The sequence below is a fragment of the Ambystoma mexicanum genome, chromosome 5p (genome assembly GCF_040938575.1).
Source record: "Ambystoma mexicanum isolate Mex_15411 chromosome 5p, UKY_AmexF1_1, whole genome shotgun sequence".
Taxonomy (NCBI): Eukaryota; Metazoa; Chordata; class Amphibia; order Caudata; family Ambystomatidae; genus Ambystoma; species Ambystoma mexicanum.
In genome coordinates, this window is record NC_090930.1 from 924513788 (window position 1) to 924520411 (window position 6624).

The 6624-nt window shown below is 52.8% G+C and overlaps 1 non-coding gene across 1 annotated transcript; it reads left to right on the forward strand.

The window, feature by feature from the left end:
- The first annotated feature begins 454 nt into the window (after window positions 1-454).
- TRNAR-ACG (transfer RNA arginine (anticodon ACG)) lies at window positions 455-527 on the forward strand. Its single transcript has one exon. It is a non-coding gene; the product is annotated as a tRNA-Arg (tRNA).
- Window positions 528-6624: the final 6097 nt, after the last annotated feature.

Here is a 6624-nt window from a genome sequence, read left to right on the forward strand (position 1 = left end):
CTCTCGTAAAATAATAATTCTTTCTTCGATTGTCCTCTTCCTGTGTCTATCAATAAATGTACATCATTCTCTAATGTTGTCCTTCTTTAGTGTCATAGGATATGAATCGAAGAAAGCTCCTTGCCACTCGGTCCAAACTAGTCCGTTGCAGTCCCTTTTCCCAAACCTCTACCACAACTGAGCTATACGTTCATCCAGGCGCCTACTCCACCATACACTATGCTTTTATCCTGGTACTTTTTTTTTTAACGCAAGGCTGCAGAGAGAGGCTCGAATAGCTTTAGATGAAAAATATCTTCGCCATTGATTTTCGATGGGGGAATTATGTTATGTCCCTTCCAATAATCTCGAGGAATTGCACACATAAGTGAACTCGTTTTATCTTTAAAACGAGAAAAGCGCACATCGTTTTTCATGAACTCTTAACAGTATTTAGAAACACAGGTGAAATATAGGGCCAGTGGCGCAATGGATAACGCGTCTGACTACGGATCAGAAGATTCTAGGTTCGACTCCTGGCTGGCTCGGAATTTTTTATTTTCTTGTTTAATTACATGGCAGCCTATAAGATAATGGCCCTCATTACGACCCTTGCGGAATTCGGAAAACGATGGCGGAAATGCAATACCGCCATCGAATAGCGCTCGGTGCGACTATGACCCGTCACCGCAAAGTACGAAGCCATTAGCGACACCGTAGTGAACGCCAACGCTAACTGCACCAAGCACGCGCGCGCGCGCCATGCCAAACCGTAAATACCACCATGGCGCTAATTCCGACCCTAGCGGACATGTACCTAGCGCCATCAAGCATGGCGGAATGTACCATTCCGCCATGGTGAGAAGTACGGCATCGCGAATCAACCGTAAACGGCCCCACTGAGTGCCTGTACACCGCTCCCTGGCCACAAAGTACAACTCCCCGTAGGTGCAATGAAGTCACAATGCAACCATTGAAATGTACAAGTCACCCATGCATGCCAACGAACAAAAGAAACACAACAGGGGCCAATGGGAGCAGCAGGGCACAGATGGCACGAATACAGAAGCCATCCCAATGGACATGACCACAGTCCCCCAGCAAGAAACGCACGCAAACACAGGCACCTGTGACCAGCAATATTCCGAGAATCACATCATTCCACCAGTCCACCTGGCTGACCGGCATCTGTTACACAAAACCCAATCCCCCGCCCCTGAGCATGACAACATTCAAACTGTCATATTGGCAGCCCCCATCCCTGACCTCACTGGGCTTCGCAGGCAAACGCGCCCAGCACAGTACCACGCAACTAAACTCCGAAGCTGGAACCCAATGCAGATCTCCTCACAATACATCGGCCCCCAAATAGGCATATGCCACATCACTTGCAAAGAAGAACGCTACACGGGCCAAATCAGAATAGAAATTTAATGCACATCAAAATCACCAAGCCCATACAGCCATCAGGCCATGAACTCCAAAACACTTTGCACCATTGTGGGCAGCATCCGCAAGAAATGACCAGCCACTACTTGTGTGACGCCCTGTTCCCTCATGGTACACAGAGCCACATTCACGTACGAAAAGGCAACATGGAAGCGCACAGAACCGCAGGGCCGTCCCAATGGGGAGGCACTAGTCCAGCTGAAAGGCCGAAATGTTGCTCCGAGCCACCAGTACTGCGTAAGGGCATGTGGCCCATTGGCGATCGTCCCATAAGATCGTAATGCTGCTCCACTGATTAACACGAAGCAGCAGGTGTCGGGAGTAAAACCCATCTGCAGGAGTGGCATACAGATGGCAGTGGCAAAAGGGGAGGAGATACCTGTCAACCAAAAGAAAAGAAAAAGAACAGAATGGCCATCAGAACTACATTCGAACAACTCACTTCAATGATCACACTAAATCCACAGCCATATGCATGCTAGCCCACTCCAAAGGATCATCACCACCCCAAAACCACTTGCGACTCATAACCATCTATATCGAGGTGCAAACACCATCACAAACGAGTGTACCTGTGCATGCGTCTGTCAAAACAGAATCCATCAGATGGGAATGTTAACGTGCATGGACACAAGTGTCTGAGGGCGCGTCGAGACAGGGAGGGCTCAACAAGGCCAGATAGACGATGGTCCCACTATGGCAGCCCTGCATCACATAGCGTAGGGGAGGCGGATAGATCCCAAGAAGCCCTGTACATGGCAAACTCTGTATCAAATCACCTGCCCATGCATCCATTCATCATTCCCTCATCCCGGGATTAAAACGCCAGAATATTTACTCACATAACATTAGAAATATCCATTGAGTCTGTGCGTTATGCAGCCTGCAAAATCCACAGTGCCCCAGCCCGTAATTCCAGTGTAGTGAAGTAACATGTATTTGGGAACGTCCGGCCTCATCGCCCACGTCGCTATTGCGCATCCCAAACTATTCATATCAATCATTGCATCCTCGCCATGGCCCCTGTCTCAAGGACATTGAACAATAGTACGTTATATTTGCAGTCAGACCTGTGGGCATTTCCTCGCCGCTAGCTGAAAACCGAAAGCGCCGCCCTTCGAATTCCTCATTTGCAACATCACGTCGAAGAGGCATCTGTGGCCGTTTGAAATCACTAATTATTCCATCGAGTGCGGCTGTGTGTGAAAATGGCAACTGCCTTCACCCACAAATGGGACGCCCCGCCCGTCGTTGCAACTCGGTACAGTGATGCATGAGGGCCCACCGTTACTCGAGTACTACGTTCCACTGACCCTTCACAAGTCTGTTCGCGACTGCACAGATAGTATGTGAAACAATGGGACCACAGCAGAATGAACATATCAACCAATCTTACACCGCCATCGGGTACAAATACATGATTGCAATAGCAAGATGCCATTCCCCGAATTGCAGCGTTGTGCGCGGGACGTGCTCGGCCAAAGGGGAGAGCAGTTTGCACAGGTGGAATGAATCACCACAGGTGGAGGCCATACAGCCTGAAAACACATAAATTGCACAGCCAGTCTCCTCCCACAACCACACCGAAATGCTACCGGCAGGACTCGCGATGTTGGCCCTGGGGGACATGATAGCACTGCAAGTACTCCAACTCCAAGAAGAAGACGAACACCAACTACAACCGGCCGCACGGAGGAGACGCAGGAGGAGGAGGAGGCCAAGGCAGGGCCAGCAAGGGCCGCCAGCACAGCCACTACCACCACGCAGGCAGCCCGCAATCCCACGCCTCCGAGCACATCCGTTCAACCTCACTGATGAGCAGATCCACACCCTCTACCGCCTGGACCGGGACACCATAGCCGCCATTGTGGACATGACACAGGCTGACCTTGTCAGCATGATAGACAGCCCAACCGCCATCCCACCCCTACTGAAGGTGGTGTCTGTACTCCACTTCCTGGCCACAGGCACCTACCAGCACACAGTCGGACAGTTGCATGGCATTTCTCAGCCACTGTTCTCACGGACACTATTGCAAGTGCTCGATGCCCTCCTGCAGCACGCAGACGACTACATCTCCCTACCACGCTCGGAGCAGGAAATTACCAACACAAAAGTGGGATTCCATGCACTTGCCGGCATACCGGGTTGCATTGGTGCCATCGACTGCACCCATGTGGAATTGGTCGTCCCACATGCCATGGAGGCCCAGTACCGCAACCGAAAACAATTTCATTCTCTGAATGTACAAATGGTGTGTGACTCCAACAGGATCATTACACATTGTTGTGCCAGATTCCCTGGATCAACCCATGATTCTATGGTCTTGAGGAACTCTACAATACCACGCTACATGGAGCGACACGCAGGGAACAGATCCTGGCTACTCGGTGAGTCTCATTACATGCATGATAATGTGGGGTATGTGATTCGGCAATGACCTGGCAGGAAGGGGGGGGGGGTGTGCGTACGTAGCAATGGCATTCCACATCATACGTTTCTCGTCCACATACAGGTGATGCTGGATATCCACTGAAGAGATTGCTCCTCACACCAGTCCGGAACCCACGGGACCAGCATGAGGAGGACTACAACCATGCCCACTCACGTACCCGTGTAGTCATAGAACAGGCATTCGGCCTACTGAAGGGTCGTTTCCGCTGCCTCAGCAGGTCTGGCGGGGCACTCCTGTACCGCCATGAGAAGGTTGCAAAGATGGTGATGGCATGTGTCATGCTCCACAACATGTGCGTACGTAGAAATGTGCCCATGCCCCCTGACGCAGAACTGCAAGCACCTGATGATGGTCATGATGAGGGTGGGGATGTGGCAGCACCTCATGGAGTCTGCGAGGCACCGGAGGGCCGTGACATTCGTCAGCATCTCATTGATGTATGCTTCTAGCACTCACGCCTGGTGGCTGATACATGGACACGGGACTCGTGGCACTGTGTGTGTCTGGGACATGCACAATATGGACTGTATGCCTATAATGGCCTAGTACACAAAGATCAATGTCCACACATCTCATTGGTTGATCGTGCACTGTTTATGGCATATGTGATATCATGTTGTACACCCTATCGACCCGCCACCCAAGTGAGCCCAACACACCCCCTCCACCCTCCTACCTCCCCCCCGAACACCAGTGTCCAAAGATGCTCATTGTCAGTGGGCAGTCGCTATTGCAAGCCCCCTCTGTGGGTATCAGGGGCACCCCTGCCTGTGGAGCGCAGGTTCCTCCCAGATCTACGTTGGGGGCTGCCCTGGACGGAACTTGCAACGGATGATGTCTCTGCCTGCTCACGTCCATGCATGTCCCTAAGGGTTTGCGAGAGCTCAGTGAGCACACGGCGCACTGCGGCAAGTTCGGCACATACGTCCTTGGACGTCGCATGCAGTTCCCCCCTCAGGCTCTCGGTGCATCTCTCCATTTGGACTCCCAGGCTCTCGGTGCTACTCTCCATTTGTGCCCTTAGTGTCTCTGTACCTCTCTCCATTTCTGCCCTAAGTGTCTCAGTTGATGTTTCTATGTCTGCCTTAGTGCCCCCACATTCATCGGCATGGTCCTTGAGGAGCGTGGCCAGTTGCTGCTGTTGCACGATTAACTGGTCGAGGGACTGTTGCCTCTGCTGGGCCATGGCCATTTGCGGGGGTGTCACAGAGGGGCTGTTGTCCTCATGTTGCCTTGCCACAGGGCTTGTGGGGGATGGCCAGTCGTCGTCTTGTGGGTGCCCCTGCGTGGTATCCTCATGTTGTACGGGATGGGACAGACAGGGGGATTGGGACAGGTCATGGATGGATCTGACTTCGACATCCCCGTCTTCTGTGTCGGAGCATGCTGCCATCAATGGGGTGTCACCTATGGTGCTGCTGCCACCAGAGGCAGTGCCTTCTGTGGCATCCGTTGGGGGGACCTGTGGTGGTGGTGTTGTGGGCATGCTGGCTGCTGGGGTGCCTGTTGATGTTCCCTCCTCTGTGCTGCCACCTGATTTGTGCTGCTGCCGTGTCTTGATGCGTGCAGCTGAGGTGGAGGGTCTTTGGCCGTTGGTCTTGGCCCTCTTTGCAGGTGTGCTGGTAGGGGTGTCCTGAAGCTCGTCGTTTGGATCGGACCCTGTGGTGGAGTAAAGTAGGGCGAGGGTTATTGATGGGTCTGTGGGAATTGGAATGGCATTGTATCACATGCATTGGGGTGGTACCTGGGGGTGATTTGGGTCGGGGCCTTGGAGGTGCTTTCATTTGTGTGTGGAGTGAGGGTGCAGTTGTTTGGCAGCCTGCAGTTAGGGTGTGCCTGCTGCACGTGTAGTGCGTGTTTTAGGGGTTTTTAATTATTTATGTATTTATTGTGGGTTTTAACGTGCGCTATCAGGCCGATGTGTGTGGACGTTCTCCTGGACATGTGTTTCTGTTGCACTATGTGGACGCATGGTACTTCACATGGATGGACTTTGTGGATTTGGCATTGTTTTATTTGGCCCACCTACCTGAATCTTCGGATGTCTGCACTCCTTTCTCCATCCCTCCGACTCCCTCTATGCTCTCCATTCCGATGGTGGAGGCACAGATTTCTTCCCAGGGGGTCAACTTGATGGGTGATTCAGGACCTCCCCCGGTGGCTGTGGCAATGTTGCGGTTGGCAGAGAGTATGCTGCGGACGCGTATCCGCAGGTCGTCCCATCGCTTGCGGCATTGCTGTGGGGTGCGGGGTGCGGTCCCCACCGCACTTACCCGCTGTGCCACCAGAGCCCATATGGCCTTCTTGTTTGCAAGTGCCGTCCTGGTCATTTGCGTGCAGAAGACGACGGCAGCATTCTCCTGGAGGGTCTCTGTTAGCACGGTGAGTTCCTCACGGGAGAAGTGGACCTGCCGCTTGCGGTCGCACGCTTTCTTCGCTACTTTTCCCATTTTTCTTGGTTTCGCTAGGGTGGATGACGGGTTGGGGTGTGTTTCAGGGTAGTGATTTTAGTGGTTGTGTGGTTTTAGTGGTTTTATAGGTGTACGGCGGGATGTTTCCCGTTCCGGGCCCATGTTTTAACTTCCGTTTCCGTATATTTCCGGTCACCGTACTTTCCGGTAGGCGCACACTGCGGTGTCCGCTGTGATGGGTGGCGGTATTGCACCTAGGGCGCCGTACGGCGGCGGTGTGGGCCGTTTTGGGGTCATTTCCGCCATCGCGGACTTTGCACTTCCGCCATG